This window comes from Anabrus simplex, chromosome 14, assembly GCF_040414725.1.
Source record: "Anabrus simplex isolate iqAnaSimp1 chromosome 14, ASM4041472v1, whole genome shotgun sequence".
Lineage (NCBI taxonomy): Eukaryota > Metazoa > Arthropoda > Insecta > Orthoptera > Tettigoniidae > Anabrus > Anabrus simplex.
In genome coordinates, this window is record NC_090278.1 from 84,279,070 (window position 1) to 84,301,371 (window position 22,302).

Here is a 22,302-nt window from a genome sequence, read left to right on the forward strand (position 1 = left end):
GTTTGGCTTGCTTAATATTCCGACGTCGGATAATGGTTATGGCTTGTTACCGTGTCGGGTGCACTTCCTGAGCCTCGCACAATAAGTACGACCGACTTCGCACAGCCGGCATTTGGCTCCGCACCAACCTTGTTCCCTGAGATTATTAATAATTTTTGAAGTAAAAACAAGACCAAGGAGAAGAAAAAAATCAGGACGCTCTCGCTACTTTTTTAAAACGTGAAGTAAGATGGGATGTATTTTTGGTCCGGTCTTAAAAATAGACCATCACGAAGACGATAGTAGATTTAAACGTTCTTATTATATATTTTTGTTGGTCGCCGTCTTTCTAGATCTTGTTTTGACTGCCTTGAATCTCCCGGCCACCTGTCTGCGTACTGTGTCACTGCTGGACGCACGGTCGGTCTTCATCTCGACAGTAGGTCTCGGAAAATAAGAAAGGGAAAACAAATGAAACATGGCGCGCTTGATTTAATGCACATTGGTGGCTTTGGAACAAGTTATGTTTTCTCTAGGAAAAATAAGACACGTTTACGTCATAATAAGGCGAGGGGAAACATATGCTACTTATTCAATGAGTTAAAAAAACAAACAAAAAATAAGTTTCTTTTAATAGCGTGACCGAGTTTAGGAAATAGATCCATTATTGTTTTATTTCTGAATTGTGTGTTTTGACTCGTAAAATTTATTGTCAGCTTTAGAAACTGTGTCAGGGAGTTGTAAATTAAGGGGCCTGTGTAAATTATTTGGTAGTTCCCCGTAATATACTGGTAGTTGAGTAGGGTCGTAGTAAAGGGGTGTCAGCCGTTCAGGTTTTAGAATTGACATGTTTTATTGCTGAGGAGTACTTAATCGGTAGCACAGCCTGTTAAAATGCTATTATGCTGGAAGATTCATTAATACCTTTAAATTTCAACGTTGCTAACAGGTACTGCTTCCGTGTTTAAAACACATTGAAGACTGAGAGGGTCGGCCCCGTGGTGTAGGGGTAGCGTGTCTGCCTCTTACCCGGAGGGTCCGGGTTCGATTGCCGGCCAGGTCAGGGATTTTTACCTGGACCTGAGGGCTGGTTCGAGGTCCACTCAGCCTACGTGATTAGAATTGAGGAGCTATCTGACGGTGAGATGGCGGCCCCGGTACAGGAAGCCAAGAATAACGGCCGAGAGGATTCGTCGTGCTGACCACACGACACCTCGTAATCTGCAGGCCTTCGGGCTGAGCAGCGGTCGCTTGGTAGGCCAAGGCCCTTAAAGGGCTGTAGTGCCATGGGGTTTGGTTTGGTTTGAAGACTGAGAACATGTGAAGTTAGATCTTAACCAGTGAACTGAGCATTTTTGTACAATAATAACTGATAACCTGACTTACACTCACAAACCTATTTTGGATTCTGCAAGATTTGAGCTATGGATTCCTTGTTTTTCAAAAGTGGAGCAAAACCACAGATTTTTATAAATAAATTAAAACTCTTTTTTTCTACTTGATTTTTTAAAATGTTCACAATGCATGTTAAAAACATGAAAAGTTACGTAGTCACACACACACACACACCAGGATACATTTATTAAACACAATATACACACTTATTCATTGAGGAAATAAAGAAAATACATTAATTGTGCGAGATCATGTGGCTATCAAGCTGCCTCGGTAGTACCAACTTAGTATCATAATAGAATCATGTTTCGATGATGTGTTTGTATTTTTTAGTGAACTAGAAGCACTTCAGAATATGTTCCAGCACACTGCTAAAATTTGTAGTACGTTGAAGCTGTGTAAAAATGAAATGTCCTATGGCTTTTAGTGCCGGGATATCCCAGGACGGGTTCGGCTCGCCTGGTGCAGGTCTTTCTATTTGACTCCCGTAGACGACCTGCGCGTCGTGATGAGGATGAAATGATGATGATCACAACACATACACCCAGTCCCCGTGCCATTGGAATTAACCAATTACGGTTAAAATCCCCGACCCGGCCGGGAATCGAACCCATGACCCTCTGAACCGAAGGCCAGTACGCTGACCGTCAACCAACGAGTCGGACGAAGCGGATGTATAAGCTCTAGAACTCAACGCCGTACGCCGTACGTCGCTCGTCCTCCACGGAACATAACAAATGACGTACGGGGTACGTCGCTTGCCTTCAAAGTAGGGAACGTCAAAATGGCATACAATGGGACTAATCCGAAAACTTGCTTAACTGTAACTAAAATTTTGGAGTAACAATGTTGAAATGAAAAAAAAATATGTACGTAAGTTTCCTCGTGACACGAAAAACATAAAATCATGGATATATTTTGGGGCTTAGAAGACAAGAGAGCGAGTACAGATTCTTCAGTCGTTTCACTCCTAGTAGCCACTTGCAACATGCAGGTGTACAAATAACGCACTCCACCCATAAGGGAGAGTTCCAATGTATCGAAATAAATAAATAAATAAATAAATAAATAAATAAATAAATAAATAAATAAATAAATAAATAAATAAATAAATAAATAAATAAATAAATAAATAAATAAATAAATAAATACATAAATAAATAAATAAATAAATAAATAAATAAATAAATAAATTATTTTTCTCTTCCTTCCCCATTGCTCAGAATTTTGTTTTACCGTTGAAATTGGATATTTAACAGTGGAAAGGTGTAAAATTATAAATGTTTTAATTATTTATGTTTTAATTATTTAATTATTTAATTATTTAATTTTTATTATTTATTCCTTAAACGTTTCAAGGTTACAAATAAGAGTTTCTTGGCACACAATACTGGCAGCTTCAGGACAAAGTTGGAATACTTTGATGCTGAAGGACATTCAAACCTCATTTATGAAAGGTGCTAAGTCCCATTAAATTATTCTAGGGGCTGTGTTCGCAGCCAATTTTCATAGATCTGCATATAATCGTTCCTTTCCAGGTAAGGGATCATAAACAAAAAATGTTTATCTTTGTATCATTCGTGTATGGACACAGTCTGTGTGAAAACATTCTTCATCTTCACAGACCTGTGGGATCGCGGCTGGGAACTGTGTTGCACATGTGGATTTGGCTGTGTTTTACGGTAGGATGCCCTTCCTGACCCCAACCCGTTGTGAAGGAATGTAATCAGTGTCTGTGTTGGTTGGTAGCGTGGCGTGTTGTCTGATTGTGGAGAGGAGAGTGTTGGGGCAAACACGAGCAACCAGTCCTCGAGCCAGAAGAATTAATCAGACGCGATGAAAATCACCGATCCGGCCGGGAATCGAACCTGAGACTCTCTGAACTGACAGCCTCAACGCTAACCATTCGACCAAGCCTTCAAGACAGGGTAGAGGATGAAAACGAATTAGTGCAAAACAAAAGTAATGGAGTTCAATCGGATGAAGTCAAGTGATGCAGGAATTATTAGCTGGACAGAGGGGTGGGGGCGGAGATATTTCGTGTTTAAAATTAAGTTTTGGGCCAGGCATGTCGTTACCGACATTGCAGTACATTACTTCGCCAGCGTGTGGAACGAGGTTGCCACGGAATACCTGTTCAGACGTTTCTGACAATCAACTAGGTGGTGCATTCAGCCGCATAATGAACATTCGCAGCACCTTTTGTTTTAGAATGTTGGTACTCTAACATGGCGATGGGTACTCTCTGTCAGATGTGCGACGCAAGGCTATTACCACAGCCCGGATTTAATAGGTTAGAATCCAAAATTAGTGAAGCGAATAAGAGGTATACTCTACCATGCACAACAATTATGTTATGAGTGTTGCATAAACATTAGGGGTACGGCCCATGAGAACCCTTGCTACATTACCGGTATGGAAGAGCGGGCTAGACAACGCTCCCTTTAAACAAATTAGGTTGCGTTATAACGCGTAACTGTCTTTTAAAAAAAATCAGAGGTCAAGCTATTAGCAATACTTCCTGTAACTCGTAACCGATCGAGCTTACGAACTTCCCACATGACTTCATTCTGATACAGTGAACTTACAAGAGTGGCGACTGGTGCAGAAAATCAGTCGTGTGCTGTAACCCATCGCCCCCCTACAAAAATAAAAGTATTTAAAAACATGTGGTTTTCAAAAGGCTCTTCACGGAGTTTTCCATACTGAACAAACACGCGAACAACCCCAACACATATATACAGTACATTCCACATACAAAACTAATTGAACCAACAAGAACACCTGCAGTGACAAAACATTCACGAACTCAGAAACACTTGATGTGAACGCGCAAAAATAGAACTTCTCAATGTTACCAAATCATTTAAATAAAACCAGTAACGTCGTAATGCAAAATTACATGTTATGTTGCTATAATGAAATTTATAAAGCAGACATTTTGTAACTAAAGAAAAATCACAATATCATGTTCTTATTTTGACAACATAAAAAGTACAATAAATTTTTTATAGTTCATCAGTTTAAAAATGTGGCTAAGAAACAGGCAAGTTGGGAGTATTAAAAGACCTGGCGGGAATAGCTGTTGGCTTCCTGTACAGTATTTTGTTTCCCGTTTGTTTGAGCGATCCCTTCTTAAATACTACTACTGAATCAAGAGCTGCCACGTTCTCATTTTGCTCGAAATGCAAGTGTGATCAGTGCTGCCTCTCTTTGATTGAACGAAGAATCTCTGTGAATTGATATCTTGGCTGTTGTTTCCACAGCACATCAGAAAAGTTGGCCACGCATGCGCAAAAGGCAGAGTTCCTGCTTTCCGGCAAAAAGCTTAAAAATTCTCTCTGGGCTGTGATCTGCACAGCACCCGGCGTGGAGTGCACGACTAGTTATCTGGTTGTGAGGAGAGTTGGATGATATCCTATTGTTTGGCTGACATTTTTTCAATGCACTGTATTTGTTTGTAGATAATAATATAAAAGTAATTTATTTTCAAATAGACAATGTGCTGCAGGTACGGTGCTAAGAACAGATCTATGAATTTAGAAATTCTAGCGGGAGAAATTTCAGAAATAAAGGAACAACTTTGTCAGTTTTAAAAGTGACAGGAGTGGATATTCTCCGAGTGGCTGGGATTACTGCAGCCTTCTCCCCTCACGTGTAATTACTGCCTTGAGAAATACAGCTTCTGTGTTAACCAGGCCATTGTGCTGCTACTACCTGTTCTACTTGTTGAGCTTATCTTGATCCTGCCACATCTAATAATACACCATCTAGATAACAGCGAAGGCGGGATAATTAGGAAGTGTGAACCTATCGTCCTCAGCTCCTTATTAACGCTTGTTTTTTCTTCTTATACTGGGCGTGATATCAGAGCGAGTCTTTCCTCTCTAGCTTCTCTCCAAAGTGATCGTGCTTCGAAACCCTACTATTGATCCAGTCAGACCTGAATTGTTCCTCCTCGTAGAAGGAGTCAGCAGCCTAGATGTCAGCAAACTGTACTTAAGGCACTCGATTATTATTATTATTATTATTATTATTATTATTATTATTATTATTATTATTATTATTATTATTATTATTATTATTATTATTATTATTATTAATTATTAATTATTATTATTATTATTATTATTATTATTATTATTATTATTATTATTATTATTATTATTCCAAAATCTTTTTTCCCTTCTTCTTTCCACTGTTTTCCAGTGCCTTTTTCCACGAATGTGGGATTTGCAATCAGAATTCAAAGACTTTGCAATTTTTGTGGTACAGTCTATCGTGTTTATATCTTGAAAATTTCTTCCAACCAGTTTAACTTTACCTTCTTTTTACTGATTATATAGTTAATATTTTTTTTAGTAAATCTATTATTGACCATTTTACAAATATGGCCATAGGATTTCAAGCGTCTCCTACGTACGGCATCAGTAAAATTATTATTATTATTCGTGGATAATAATACCTATATTCGGTCTGCAAGACTCTGTGAATTTATTAAGCAACTCCACAATCTTGTATTTGTAACTTGCTCTGTTGAAGACCTTTAGTATTGCACCTCGTATCATTAAAAGACTAAAAACTGAGCAGCGAATTTCTACAGACTAACCGCGTGCTGATGATCAAATACACGGGCTGACGCCAAAGTCTGTTAACATTTGACGAGGCAATACGTCACAGAATATTGGAGGTAGAGAGGTAATAATTAACACATATGATTGACTTGACATGGCATGGGGTTTTACTGACACCAACAACGAGTGCACAAACAGGCCAATAGGTGGCGCTGGACAGCAACGCGTCGGTGATGCCGCATGAGACCCGTGTACGGTATAAAAGGAGCTGTCGTGAGAGAGGGCGTCAGATGAACCTGGAATCGCAGCATGTCATGCTTGGCCTCCCTGATCGCCTGACCTCAATCCGTATGATTATTGGTTGTGGAGTTATCTGAAGTCGCAAGACTACAGCTACGGATGCTAAAAACAACATCCGACGGCAATTTCTCACCATACCTACGGATATGCTGCACAGGGCTGTTCACAACATTGTCCCTCGACTATAAGTATTGTTAATGAAGGACGGCCGACATGTTGAGCATGTATTCTAAAGAACATCGTCTTCGACTGTTATTCTAATTATTGCTTGTGTATCGCATGAAGCGCCATCTCATGCCAACCCCATGTCATGCCAATCATGTGTCCCAATTATTTCCTCTCTACCTCCAATATTCCGTGAAGTATTTCCTTGTCAAATGTATACGGACTTTTGGGTCATCCTGTGTGTATGTATTGCTAATAGTTTAACGTCGCACTGATAGATAGATTTCGTCGACGCTAGGACTGAGAAGGTAGCAGCCGTAGCTTTAATTAAGGTACAACCCCAGCACTTGCCTGGTGAAAACTGGAAACCACGAAATACCATCTCAAGAATCCTAGGTCATAACTACGCACGGCCAATTCGCGTTGTTAACCAGTTATGTACAGGAAAATTCTTCGGGTTATAAATATATTGTTCCTCAAACGTTTTTCCCAAAAAGAAAGAGCATGAATAATGTGTTCACTTCCATCCTATTCCAATATGTAACGTAGGTACAATCCAATCTCGAGACTTTGTGTTATAAGAAAATTGCATAGGGCAGTCTTTCATTTTTTATTCTTTGATACAAACCTGTCTACTTGTCGACGTCATGTTTTTCTTTGATTTTTGTTCACAGACTCGGGGCGTGTTGCGGAGGCGTAAACCATTAACATCATTATCTGTAAAAGGTATGTGTAGTAATTACTCATATTATGGTATTCTAAAGATAAGATGTTACATAAATAAGGCGAGAAATAATATTTCTTTTACAACAGAGATATACATTGCCCTGGCTTCTCATCCCGTTGTAAACTACTTTAATATACAGGCTGTAGAAAATATATATTTTTAAATATTAAGATTGGATTCCTTATACGTAGATAAGAAAAAATACAAATCAACATGGATCCAGAAAAGCTTTACTTTTACCGTACTCAATATTGTACGCTACTATACTTTTTGTCAAGTGACTAGTTTCCTTTAGACATTTGAGCCTCTCCTGTGTATAAGAAGGAAATATGAAATTAAAAACACACATAAATACGCTTAACTGCACAAGTCTAATCCATACTTTTTTCACTTGACAACTTGGTTGGAATGATCGCGGATATGTGCTAGATATGTTCTCCGAGTATCCTGCTGTTGCGAGGACTACTAGAAGTTACGCAGTGCATTCAGTTATCCGTGGAATTACGTAGTTTAGATTTCAGCCTCCGCTGAAGTCCTTTTCAAAATAAGAGAGGTTCTGTCTAGAGAATTATGACTTTTGCTTATGGTTGCAATACCGAAAAATAAACCTGAGTATTGAGGTGAACTCCAAATATGCTAGCTAGAGATAAGAAGAAATAGCAAAGCAAGGGAAACATTAAAATAAAGGATGTTCAAAGATTTCACGCTTTATAAATGCCTATTGGATAGTTTCTCATTTTTAGTAATTGTACCGGGAGGTACACCTCAACCCCGCACATTTAAAAGAAGCGCCTTAAGGAACGCTATCTATCGAACAAAACTTGAAACTGCTAATGCATTAAGTTAGGAGATTGTTCAGAAGAAGTCACTACTGAATAACTGAGTAACATGCTATTTCGAAGTTTCCTAAACTGACTGGATTTATTTGTTTTGGTATTGGTGTACATCAAGAAGTTTGAAATTTTCTCCATAGTTGTCTCTACATAAAACTGAGGTCATGCACTCTGGTGCAAGGTGGACGAATGAGTGATTTAAAGAAGTTTTCATTTATTTTGGTGTTCCAAGGTTTGCAACACTTCCTTCTCTTCCCGCCAGCTTTTGAGTCTGACCAATCACAAATGTTCTGTAATTATTTTTCAGCCAATCATAGGCTTCTTGTAGCTTTTTGTTTAACCAATAAAATGAGAGGGTGTGTCCGGATTTAGTCCAGAGCCTTCTCGAACTCTCCCCTCGGGTATATAAGCTGCGGCTTTTTCAAGCTACCTTGTCTTATTGATCGTCGAATTACTGAGTGTGTGTGTGTGTGTGTTAAGACAGGAGGCGGGGCGCCTCATTCTTCGGCAGACAGAACATCAGCCCAGGTAATGCCCACCAGTTTTATATCTCTGTAGCTATCTCCGCAAACTTACCCGAGGGAAAGTTTCTAATTTCTAACTATGTAACCATCCGTTTCATAGAAATGTGAACTACTTCTTGCTAATGTAAAACTTCATGAAGTCTTAAACTGTAAATCGGGGATAAAGAGTACGTTACCCTCTCGAGTCGCCCTTCAATTTATCTTGAGGTGACTACGATTATTCTAACAGTTTTTCTCCTGTAAATTACCAACTAACTTATTCTTTTAGTCACCTCGGCAGTGTGGGATTAGCCTCTTCATCATCGGGCCACAAGCGGGGTTTTAAAACTCGGTTTTCAAGGAGTGCAAGTGTACGCCTCCATACATTTTTGAGTTGGGGCCAGTAACTTAACCTGCTCTTCTTTTCACGAAGGCCCAGTAGTATGGGTACTAGATACCCCTGTATTAACTATATTGTAGGTAATGCCTAGAGAGGCCAGATTGTAAAGTTTTTTGTAAAGTTGCCTTGAGTAGGCTATAAGATTTTGGGAGCTCAGCTTCCTTGGTTAAATTTGGAAAGCATGCAAGCTCTTTCCTGAGATTTGTGTAATATTGAGTGGAGCCTTTGGAAGGCCGTATTTGTAACCTTTGGAGCAAAGGGCTCTTGATCTGTGTTTTGGGATATATCTCTTCTGATCTAACTAAACGCAACATTTGCGACGTTGTAAGCTTGTAAATTGGAGCTTGAAGCTCAAAACTGGTAAATTCCCCATTTTTGTTTGCTATTTTGTACCTGACATTTTGTTCCTTCACATAGTGAAGAATTTTGTTAAGTTTGTAATATTAAAAGAAATATAACCTTTATCTTGAAGTTTTAAACTAATCTTTGATATTGTAGATATACCCATTCAAGCCCACAGCTTCTTTCACCTCTCTGCGTTCCACGGATAAACCCGGAACAATAATAATAATAATAACAAAGCAAGAAGAGAGGAAGATCATTAAGAGAATCTTAGGAGCAAGACACACCGAAAACGGTTACAGGTTACAATCAATCCAAACTACAGAAAAGTTCCCAAACATCGAAATAGACATTAAAAAAGATGAATGAAATTCTTCGGTCATCTCACTAGATTACCGGATAATGGAATGGCAAAATGGATTATAGATTATGTAAGCTCGCTTAAGAGCTCAACACCCTGGCTTAACGAACTTCGAAAGGACCTCAAAAACGCAGACATAAGTTCAACACACATTCTAGAAAGAGACGTCTTTAGACATAAAGTAGGGAAACTACAGCAGAGCAACCATAAACAGACCAATGCGGTCGGAAGAACGTAAAGAAGCCTTCTGGGAAAGAATGAAGGCCTATTGGAAAAACAAGAAGAACCCACAGAAGAACTCTTTGAGTTATTTGCTTAACGTCTTCCAATACTTGGGGAATTCGCTACTGACAATAATGATGACAATAATCAAAGCCCGAATTTTTATGCAGTAACATGTTAGATTGCAAACTAATTTGGTTAGGAGCAAGTGTCGGCCACCCGCCCTTCCATAATGTAGCACGAGTAACAAATTATAGGGGTTCTGATGGGCTTTACCCGTAATGTTTATGCGAACTTGCTACTCGCTACAGTAAGTTTGCTTTCTAACCTAATAATGCAAATAATACGGGCTCTAATAATAATAATAATAATAATAATAATAATAATAATAATAATAATAATAATAATAATTGGGCTGAGTGGCTCAGACAGTTGAGGCGCTGGCCTTCTGACCCCAACTTGGCAGGTTCGACCTTGGCTCAGTCCGGTGGTTATTTGAAGGTGCTCAAATACGTCAGCCTTGTGTCGGTAAATTTACTGGAACGTCAAAGAACTCCCGAGGGACAAAATCCCGGCACCTCGGCGTCTCCGATAAATGTCAAAAAGTAGTTAGTGGTAGGTGTCAGTATTATAGGTGTAAGAGATTAGTTTGAGTCTAGTATCGAGGCTCCACAATATTCCTAACCTAAGCCGTATTTCCTTTTGCTGGAACATTGACTTCCTTACCGAGTTATTTTAACAAAGAACTTCCGCTCTGCACGTGATGGGGAAGGAAGTAAAAATGGAATAGAGACAAGAAAATCTCCGCAGTTCGTAACCACAAACGTCTGGCTATGTTCCGTTGTGTGGCGACTGTTCAGTACCCCAGTGTAGTTCTCCTCGAGCCAGATCAGGTAACCGAAGGATTATTACAACCACCTAACCGCTAACTACAGGTAGACAGGCGATACGTGGTCTGGCTTAACCAATTATGTTACTTCAAGTACAGGATGGTTATGAAATACGTACCCAGCATTTCTTTGCGTTTCATTCAGCTGTACGCAAGAATGAACTGTGGGGGGGGCTAGATTGCACATATTAACAGAGAGAGAGAGAGAGAGTGAGAGTTGGCCGTGCGGTTAGCGGCGCGAAGCTGTGAGCTTGCATTCTAGTGGGTTGAAACCCCGCTATTGGCAGCCCTGAAGATTTTCCTGGGTTTCCCATTTTCCCACCAGGCAAATGTGGGGGCTATTCTTTAATGAAGATTGCGGCCGTTTCTTTCTCATTCCTATCCCATCGTCGGTGCGACGTAAAGCCAATTCTACAAAATCCACAGTTCTACCCTTCAACTCATTGTTGACAACATCCTAGGGATATGAGCTACGAATTTTAGGTAAATAAAACATAATGAACTATGAGAATACATTCTTTATTTATTCCTAAAAATTACAAGCCTTTTCTTAATCATAGTTATCCAGTCGATTAGATCACGGCCGACTTGTTGCGTCGCTCTAGCTAGCTCGTTACCCGCAGCGAGGGATCCAGTCGGCCGTGATTAGATTAAAGGTTTGCCCTTTTCTACCACTATGAGCGCTAATGCCAGTCAATCAATTTTCACATAAGAACCACTAGGAGCGCTAATGTGGGTCAATGCATTGTTTCACTTAAGAACCACTACGAGCGCTAATGTGAGTCAATGCAGAGTTTCACTTAAGAACCACTACGAGCGCTAATATGGGTCAATGCATTGTTTAACTTAAGAACCACTACGAGCGCTAATGTGAGTCAATGCAGAGTTTCACTTATGTACCACTACGAGCGCTAATATGAGTCAATGCATTGTTTAACTTAAGCACCACTACGAGCGCTAATGTGAGTCAATGCACTGTTTCACTTAAGAACCACTACGAGCGCTAATGTGAGTCAATGCATTGTTTCTCTTAAGAACCACTACGAGCGCTAATATGGGTCAATGCATTGTTTAACTTAAGAACCACTATGAGCGCTAATGTGAGTCAATGCACTGCTTCACTTAAGCACCACTACGAGCGGTAATGTGAGTCAATGCACTGTTTCACTTAAGCCATTATAACTAAATTCGGTGTGGACATTTTTCAAAAAATCAAAAAATCAAGAACACATATACAGAAAGAATTATGTAAATTAGTTAATCTGGCTAGTGAGTTGAATAAAAAAAGAAACAAGTGATTTTAGGCTGTTTTTCCGGAACTGCATTTGTAAGTGATTTTCGAAATTTGTTTCTTTGTGTGATAGAGCTCACAGTTTGAAACATTTCCCGACCCTTTCCCCCTTCAACTTTCTGCACATTTTAAAGAATCCTCATTTTACGTGTTTCGTGGTATGAGGACCCCTACTTTTCCTGCTAAGAGATGTTTTCAACATTTAAAACATTTAAAAAGTCTTGCTTTTATAAACTTCCATCATCCACCAAATCATTCCCCTACAGTGTTGCCAACTTAGCGTATTTGCAGCTAAATTTCGCGGATTTAGAAGACTGTTGGCGGAGAAATATACCATTTAGCGGACGGCGGATTTTTTGGCGGAATTCTAGATTTATTATAGCGGAATTTAGCGTTTTATCCATTTGTACTCCAGTCTGCCTCTGAGCTATTCCGTATTTCTTGTCAGGTGCTAGCAGTCACATGAGGAAAACGTTATTTGATTTGATGTTACGAGATCGTGGTATCAAAAATTTGTAATGCGTGGGGAAAGGTTACTTATCTCTTCGTTGACGAATGACGACAGATAATGAAACTGTGAGAGAGTAGCATTTATATTTATGCTATGATGGAAGACCGTTTAATGTTTTGGCCTGTTCTGTGTGTGGCCCTTGAGGTAGGGGCTTCACCTAGTTTGTACCCGGCACTAAAACGTCTACAAGTTTTAGCTCGCCGGCTCGCTGGCAAGGGCTTAATCTCAGTGAAACTCACAGATCAGGTGAGTGCAGACATTTACTTTTTATTATTATTATTATTATTATTATTATTATTATTATTTGAGATCGGATTTCTTGGCGGAATTTTAGCGGATTTTTAGTAGTATTTAGCGGATCTTGAGGATATAAGTTGGCAACACTGTTCCCCGATACCCCTTTTTTATTATTAATTTATCACGTGTTGTTTTCATGCCTGCATATATATTCATAAATTCCTCGAGAGTTCTCCTATATTTACTTTCTTCTCTTAGCGTTTATATTTCCGTATCTGCTACTCTCTGGGCCACCTTTCTACAGACTTTTCTTTCCTCTAGATATCTGTCCCAATAGTTCCCCCATTTCAATTCCTTCTAGTAATAGCTTCACATTACCTCACTTGATATCTGTAAGCTATATCTACAATTTCTGCTCCTTCTCTTATTAATCTAAACCAGTGTCCGGATCCATGGCTAAAGGGTTGGCGTGCTGGCGTTTGGTCACTGGGGTCCCGGGTTCGATTCACTGGCACGGGGACTGGGCGTCTGTGTCGTCTTCATAATCATTTCAGCCACATCAGAATGCCTACGGGAGTCAAATAAAAAAGACCTGCATTAGGCGAGCTTAACCTGTCCTCGGACACTCCGGACACTAAAAGCCATACGACCGGGCAAGTTACCGTGCGGTTAGGGGCGCGCAGCTGTGAGCTTGCATTCGGGAGATAGTGGGTTCCAACCCCACTGTCAGCAGCCCTGAAGATGGTTTTCCGTGGTTTCCCATTTTCACACCAGGCAAATGCTGGGGATGTAACTTAAGGTCACGGCCGCTTCCTTCCCATTCCTAGGCCTTTCCTATCTCATCGCCACCATAAGACCTGTATGTATCGGTGCGACGGAAAACAAATAGCGGAAAAAGCCATACGCCATTTCACTTCATCTAAACTCTCGTAAATATATCCAACTTTATACTAATATCCATACATAGTAATTCTACACCAGTATTTACTGTACGTCTTGGTACATTTTATTTTAATAAATATATTAACCCCAACTTCATGGCACAACAGCCCCTAAGGGCCTTGGCCTACCAAGCGACCGCTGCTCAGCCCGAAGGCCTGCACATTGAGGTGTCGTGTGGTCAGCACCACGAATCCTCTCGGCCGTTATTCTTGACTTCCTAGACCGGGGCCGCCATCTCACCGTCAGATAGCTTCTCAATTGTAATCACGTAGGCTAAGTGGACCTCGAACCAGCTCTCCGATCCAGGTAAAAATCCTTCGTTTGGCCGAAAATCGAATCCGGGGCCTCCGGTGAGAGGCAGGCACGCTACCTCTATACCGCGGGGACGGTTATAAATATATTGCTACTAGTTAATACCTATAAGTACTTGAAAACAACTCTGCAAGTGACCGGGAAAACCATCACCATCAGAAATCTTCAGAAACCATCACCGAGCGCAGCTTTGTACCTGTTTTACGTCAAAACTGCACCAATAGCAGCTAGCCGGACAGAAAAACTTCGATATATCTCAAGTCTAGAATCTGAGGAGACTGGAAGAAGAGCACTTTGTACACAGAGTGCCTCATCCTTACCAACTGACAAGACAGACTTCTTTGTAAAGGAGATAATGAAAAGCAACGTCCTAGAAAACACAGCTGCATGTGAAACTAGCATCAGGGCTAAGGGAGCAAAAGGCAGATAACCATACATCCGGACTTCTGTAGAACTTGTCCTGAATACAACCGTAAGGAAGGAGCCGCAATGAAAACTAGAGACTGTAGCGGAAGTAAGGCCTATCACCATAATTTCAAAACTGTTCCCGTGTGAGGTCGGTGCGTGAGAGTAGTAGAGCGATACCAGCAGTAAGAAACGCAATAGTCCTACCTTGTATTCCACACTATCGGGCACAGATCTACTTTGTATGATATCACCTGCAGAGGGTGGAGATCTGATCCCTGAGGTGTACCACACGAGTATCACCTGTCCAGACTTCCGGAGGCAATGAAGTCCACTGCTTTACATTATTCTTACACGGTGACTGAGAAGGAAGTCTCTCAAACGTAATCTGATGGTAATCTCTCTTCATTAACAACTATAATTAGGATTCTGGCAACTTTCACGTCCTTTATTAAATATTCATCGCGTTTAAACCTTCATGTTGGAGATTTAAATGTGAAAGCTATTTCTGTAGACCTGTTTCCGAGGTTGTTCTCCTTCGGTTAGGATGACTTAAAAAAGTCTCTTGTGGAGTGCTGCTGCTACTATCACTAATTAGTAATGACAGTCAATGTCAACAAAAGCGATACTTCATCGTTACAGCACAGTCATAACTCATAACAACGCAAGTGCATGTATGCAAGGCCGGCGAGGGTGTGGGGAGGGGCAGTGGGGGCAAATGCCCAGTGGTCCGGCCCTCTGGGGACCCAGGACCAAAAACATGTTTAAGTAAATTTAAATGCCAATAAAAATATAAACTTCTGTTGCTTAAGAAGTGAAAAACAATTCAAACTAGAACGTATGTTATTGTGCGGCAGAGAAGAATGAGATTAGCGTTGTTGTTACCAATTTTATACTAATTTTGTACTTTACAGGGTTATTACAAATGATTGAAGCGATTTCATAAATTTACTGGAGCTCCATGAATTGGCATATGGTCACGAAAGTCAACAGTCATGTAGAAAAACTCAAATTTTTGGTCTGCTGAAGTTGTACTTCAGATTTCTGCCACGAGAGCGCAGCAACAGTGAGACAAGATGGCGACAGGAGCCGAGAAAGCATTTGTTGTCCTTGAAATGCACTCGCATCAGCTTGTCATAACAGTGCAACGACACTGCAGGACGAAGTACCGCAAAGATCCATCATCTGCTAACTCTATTCGGTGATGGTATGTGTAGTTTAAAGCTTCAGGATGCGTCTGTAAAGGGGAAATCAGCGGGTCGGTCTGCAGTCACTGAAGAAACAGTTCATCGCGTGCGCGCAAGTTTCACGCATAGCCCACAGAAGTCGACGGAGAGAGCTGAACATATCACAGCCGACCGTTTGGAAAATCTTACGGAAACGACTAAAGCGGAAGCCTTACCGCTTACAATTGCAAGCCCCGACTCCCGATGACAAAGTCACACACCTTGAATTTCTGGCACGGTTGCAACAGTGTATGGAGGAGAATGACACTTTATGTTAATCATGCAGTAAACGGACACAATGTGCGAATCTGGGGGCCAGAATATCCTCACGCAATCGTGCAACTCATCGAAGGTTAATGTGTATTATGCAGTCTCACGGTTTAAAGTGTACGGCCTCTTTTTCTTCTGCGAAAAGTCCGTTACAGGACACGTGTATCTGGAGATGCTGGAAAAGTGACTAATGCCGCAACTGGACGACAGCGCGGACTTCATCTTCCAACAGAATGGTGCTCCACCCCACTTCCATGGTGATGTTCGTCAATTCTTAAACAAGAGATTGCCAAACCGATGGATCGGTTGTGGTGGAGCTGATGATTAGCAATTCATGACATGGCCTCCACGCTCTCCTGACCTAACCCCATAACATTTCTTTGGGTGGGGTTACGTGAAAGACTCAGTGTTTACACCTACTCTTCCCACAAACCTGCCAGAAGTGCGAGATCACATCAACCGTGCCTTCGAATCCATTCATAGGAACATGCTGCTCTGAGTGTGGGACGAAATTTATTATCCGCTTGATGTCTGCAGAATCACTAAAGGAGCACACATCGAACATTTGTGAATGTCAAAAACCTTTTTGAGTTTTTCTATGTGTGTGCAAAGCCTTGTGACAATATGTCAAATAATGAAGTTATTTTAGAGCTTTGCAATTGCTCAAATCATTTGTGATAACCCTGTAATTTTGGATGAAATGCCAAAGAATACGCACTAATATTGCAACAAAGTGGCACAAAGGATACTCCACATATGTACCACAACCCACAACGCTTGCTTCGAAAAATACACAAAAAGTACACCAACTTTATATCAAGATTACACCAATTTTGAGCCATTATATTTGTGGGATAAATGCGAAGAAAACTGCATGAAGTTTGCACAAAAATGACACCAAGGTGATTCCACAAATGCACCCAAGTCCTTGGTGTAATTTTCGAGCATTTCTGGAGCAAATTTGGTGAAACAGAGTTGTTGTCAATAATGAAAGTTTAAGGAAACACTTTGGTGTGCTCTTGGCACAAAATTCGTGCAGAAATTTCCTGGTTAATGTACTTCATTTTTGGTGTAACTACGATGTAAAAGTCACTTCTTTTTCACCATCTCTGTTGGTGCAAACCAATGTGAAAAACAAATGTGTGTATTGGTGTAGTTGAGATGAATTTTTCATTGGTGTTACATCGCTGCATCCATTGTCGCTCTTGCACAACATTAGCACCAGAGATCACTGTATTCAACATTCAGAAACTAAACACAAAATACGGACAGATAAAACGGGTTCCACACTTAGTAAAATTTTAGATCCAACAGGGTTGGAAAAGGAAGCACAGAAAGTTCGCGTACAGAAACTCAAGAGAGCGTACTGGAGAACATGAGACATTTATAACAAAAAATTCATGCCCACACACTGAGATCATGTACTACAGTACCGTGATCAAACCTGAAGTTCTATACGCGAGCGGAAAACGGGTATTGAATAGAAAAGGGGATCTAGAGAACATTCTGAAGGAAGAAAGAAAGACAGAAAGATCACGAGGAAAAATGTTGGTCCAGAAAAAACTGAAGAAGGATACAGACTGAAATCCCATAAAGAAATAGATAAACTGTCCAACCTGGCAGCAGATATTAGAAAACGAAGACTGAAATTTTATGGACACGTTCAGACTCCAAACAACAAGGCTTACACACAACATACAGCAGAGAAAATTGAAGAGTCTACCATGGATCTAAGAAGTCAGAAAGGACCTGGAGAAAGCCCAGATATATATATCAGAAATATTAGACAGAAGTATGTTACATAAAAAAGTAAACGGATGGGAAGTACAACCAGAGAATGAAGGTCCAAGGAGACCAAGAAACAAGTGAACTGAAGAAACGATGAGAGCCCACGGTGAAAAAAATAAATAAATGAAAACCACATAGAAGACCTGAAAGGCGAATCATAAAAACACTGCGTGATCCAGCAGTGTCCATGCGCAAATAATAATAATAATAATAATAATAATAATAATAATAATAATAATAATAATAATAATAATGTGCCCCTGTGTGTTGTGGTTAGCGTGAATAGCTGCCATCCGCGGAGGCCCTAGTTCGATTCCCGGCTCTGGCACGAAATTTGAAAAGTGGTACGAGGGCTGGAACGGGACCCACTCAGCCTCGGGAGTTCAACTGAATAGAAGTGGGTTCGATCCCTACCTCAGCCATCCCCGAAGTGGTTTTCCGTGGTTTCCCACTTCTACTCCAGACAAATACCTGGATGGTACCTAAATTAAGACCACAACAGCTTCCTTCCCTCTATAATGTCCCTGTTCAGCATAGCAGGTGAGACAGTCTGGGCGAGGTACTGGTTCTCCTTCCCAGTTGTTACCCTGACCAAATGTCTCACGCTCCAGGACTCTGCCCTTGAGGGGGTAGAGGTGGGGTCCCTCGCTGAGTCCGGGGGTAAAACCAACATTGGGGGTAAACCGATAAATAATAAATAAATAAATAAATAAATAAATAAATAAATAATATGGCCTCAGGTACCACATGCGGACATTTTAATTTGACGCCATCTGGCTGCTTGCTTGTCAGTTTCGACGTTCCGTTTTACACTATGCCCACTAGATGGCAGAATAAGCCGAATCTCTTTTGGGCGTCTTTGCTGAGTTTTAATTAATGTTGTGGGGTAAACACCAAATATGTCACAATTTGCCGACATCGTACAACATGGACTGTCTAATGGACTTTTTCCGCCCTTCAAACTCGAACTCGCTACCTTGGGATACAGAGGCCCACACTCTACCACTGATTCTATTAAATACTCTCTCATTGTTCTCAGGCTGAGAGGACAATGTGTCGGAGGAAGAGGTGGGACTTGATGAGCGGGCGCACGGGTTCGTATCGATTGATAGGGTCGATAAGATCGACTGCCAATGTCACTCGTGTGGGCGTCATTGTTTTCATTAGCCCAAGCTCGAGATCTGCATCACACGATTTTATCTGCTCCGTAATTACAGTTGTTCAGCTCTCAGAAGAATATACTTCAAATAATCCCACAGCCTTGAATGGGATATCTCCTCATGTTACCAGGAATCGAATTTCTTCTCTGTCGTCATGACTAAAACAGTGGCACCTTCAGGAGTGTAGCAATGGCTGACAAGAGTAAGGAGCGTTCGATTACTAAAAAGTTTTCACTCCGCCCCTGAAGGGGGAGGCGGGCCTCCTAGACGGTATCTCTGTCTCTCAGGTCGGGAAGATGTGATATTGTAAAGATTTTCAGAGAAGGTGAGGGGGTTGGTGGCCGTGGCCTATACTAGAACTGTCCCGGCATTCGTTTTACAAGGGGAGGCCACGACGTTCGTATCACGGATTATCATCAAACTTTGTAAACTTTCATTAGTCTGTTATAATAATGGCGTATGGCCTCCGGAGATGCCTGGTGCAGGTCTTTTTCTAGTAGACAGCCTATTAGGCGACCTGCATGTCTGTGAAGATAAGGGCCCTACCTAGGATGAGTTCTAATGTTGAATACGCCACACACACCCAGCTCCGGAGCCACTGGAATTAACCATTTAAGGTTGAAATCGCCAACCCCGGGTCCCTCTGAACCGAAGGCCAGTACGCTGACCATTCAGCCAACGAGTCGGACAATAGTCCATTAAGACAACATAATATGCAAGTAGTAAGGCGTACTACTTGGTCGTTCTCGAGCAAATCGTACGAGAAGTTTTCACGTCGGTTGTGTACTGGTCCGTGGCAATCATGAGCACAAGACGACGGCGGTGGAGTGCTTGACGTTAAAGCTCCGTAATCGCTGGATCGAGTCTCGCTCATCGTTTTCTTTTCTTTTTTCAGCAATGGTCATATTCTGTCATACATATTGTAGTTCAAAGGTAATGTAACAAAAACGTACGTGTATTTGCATGAATTTCCAATGCTACTTAGCTGTTTACTAAATTTTATAATTAAAACATGTATTATGGATGATTATCGACAAGTAAACGAGCAAATGCATAAACTTTTCCTGAAAATGTATGCCTGTCTTGATTTGCGAAATCCTTCATACCTGACCGTAAAATTGGGCAAGGTATCCGGAACTACCAAATAACATTGGACATTCAATACAACTTCATGCAAAATACACGTATCCTACTGTATTTCTTCGCGACGTGTTGCCAACTTCACGACACTGGTGTGTGTGTGTGTGTGTGTGTGTGTGTGTGTGTGTGTGTGTGTGTGTGTGTGTGTGTGTGTGTGTGTGTGTGTGTGTGTGTGTGTGTGTGTGTGTGTGTGTGTGTGTGTGTGTGTGTGTGTGTTACAAACTGTTCAGCTACGCCGCAGGAGTCATACACGGCCCATTTTCGAAAGGGACACCCCTTCCCGTGACTTTTGGCTACTCAGTGTATTATAACAATTATTTTAAATGCATAAATACCGTGAGATGAGTAAAGGTAATTAAGTGAAAGGCTTATGTCTCTCAATACATATTTCTTCGTCTGCAGATTCAGCTTCGCCTAGCAAGTCTCTTTAAATAATCATGCCATCAGCTAACAAATTATTCGCTCTGAATTCATGAGATCCTACTCATGGTGCTGCTAGTTCTTAGGACAGGTACCAACTTACGTTGTTTAGGATAAATTACCCTAAACAACATCCAGTTAAAACGAAGCATGAAACTCGTAGTGATGGAACAATTTTGGAATTAGCATATACGAACACGAAGTCTGTTGATACTTTCTAATTTCCCCCATTTCCTAAACCCATGACTGTTATTTTGGAACGGTTTTTTGGAACATCGGGTTGTTCCTGATCCGGAAAAATACTAACTGTTCGACAGAAAGAACTTTCTCCATCTGTAACAATCAACACTATATCAATTGCAGAAAATTGTACGTGTGTAAATGGTACGGTCTCTTAATTGCGTTGTAAAATTATGACCAGACTCTAATATCGAAATTAATGTATTGGATATTGAATCCCATTTGGAGTGAGAACAGATCTCCCTCTCTGACACACACACACACACTCATACTCACACAGACACACAGAGAGGGAGATTATTACAGTAGTTTTGTAATAATGTTTTTGATGTGTCTATTAAATTTAGTCAACCAATGTATCATACTAAAATATAATTAGTGCGCTTCTATTGTGTCTGCTCATATTAAAATAATTAGCGTAGCTAACATGACTGTGGGATGGTGATATGAGTATTAATGAGAATTTAATTAAAAGGCAATATGTCTATTATGTAAAATGACAGAGGACAAAACGGTTTTTATCGCCAATGTGAGTTTATCAAAACGTTTCTCTGAAATATTTTAAAAGATCCAGTACTCAGCCGCATCTGCTGCAGCTGTGACGTCTACAGGGTGTACTTTTGTGTTGTACCGTAGTCTACATATGACGGGTCCCCGTAAAAAATCCGTAAACGAAAGGGGTTTTACTTGGTCATAACCCGAACTGCGATTCTGTAGGAACAGTTGCATAAACGGCAGGGGTTTTACTGTGCTGTGATCGAGACGGGTTCAGTAGGAAGTGTTGCATAAACCTAAGGGGTTGTATGAGCAGGGGAATTTACTACGCAGTGACACAAACTTCAATTCAGTAGGACGTTGTATAAACAGCAGGGGTTTTAGTACGCTGTAACCAGACTGCGATACTGCAGGAAGAGACGCAAAATTGAGAGTCCCTAGGATGAGTTACCTATGACGGAGATTTTACTGGGCCGTAACTGGACTGTGGTTCACTACGACAGGTTGAATAAAAACCAGGGTGTTTTATCAGGTTGAAACCCGGTATACGATTCTGCAAGATTAATTCTATGAACATCAGGTGTTAAGGTAGTAATACGAACTGTGGAACTCGTGAAATTGTTGCTTAGTCCACCACGGTGAAATTGCGCTGTAGCACGGAACACGTTTCAGTAAGAATGGCTATAGGAACGACAGGAGTTTTATTACACCATAACCGATAGTACGGTTCCGTAGCGGTGATTCTGTCAACTATATGGGCATTAGTTTGACCGTTACCTGGACCAAAACTCGGTAGGAAGAGCTGCTTAAACATCATACGCTTTTATTAAATCATAAGTCAGACTACGCTTCTGTAAGAAGAGGATCGTAAATGTAAGGATTGTTCACGTTTAGAGCCACCCACACTGCTGTTCTCTAGAGATATTTCTATAAATAATACGAACATCAAAACGTGGTTCTGTTGCTTACGACTGAAAACAAAATATTAAAACCGAGTGAGGAAGTATGCTAGGTGTTCTGGGTAATGAAGCTGTCAGCTTGCATCCGAGAGATAGTGGACTCGATCCCCACTGTCGGCAGCCCTGAACCGTTTTCTGTAGTTTAATGCCGGAACGCTTCTCATTCTTGAGTCACCAAAACCTTTGATGTGTTGGTGTGACCTTAACTATTACGAA

The 22,302-nt window shown here is 40.8% G+C and overlaps 1 protein-coding gene across 1 annotated transcript in view; it reads left to right on the top strand.

Moving 5' to 3' along the window:
* The window catches only part of Sulf1 (Extracellular sulfatase Sulf1), a 478,228-nt gene that overhangs the window by 136,595 nt on the left and 319,331 nt on the right, over positions 1-22,302 (top strand). The window contains exon 3 of the mRNA XM_067158244.2: positions 7,088-7,139. The gene's annotated coding sequence lies outside the window, so the exon portion shown is untranslated. The remainder of the gene's footprint in view (positions 1-7,087; positions 7,140-22,302) is intronic.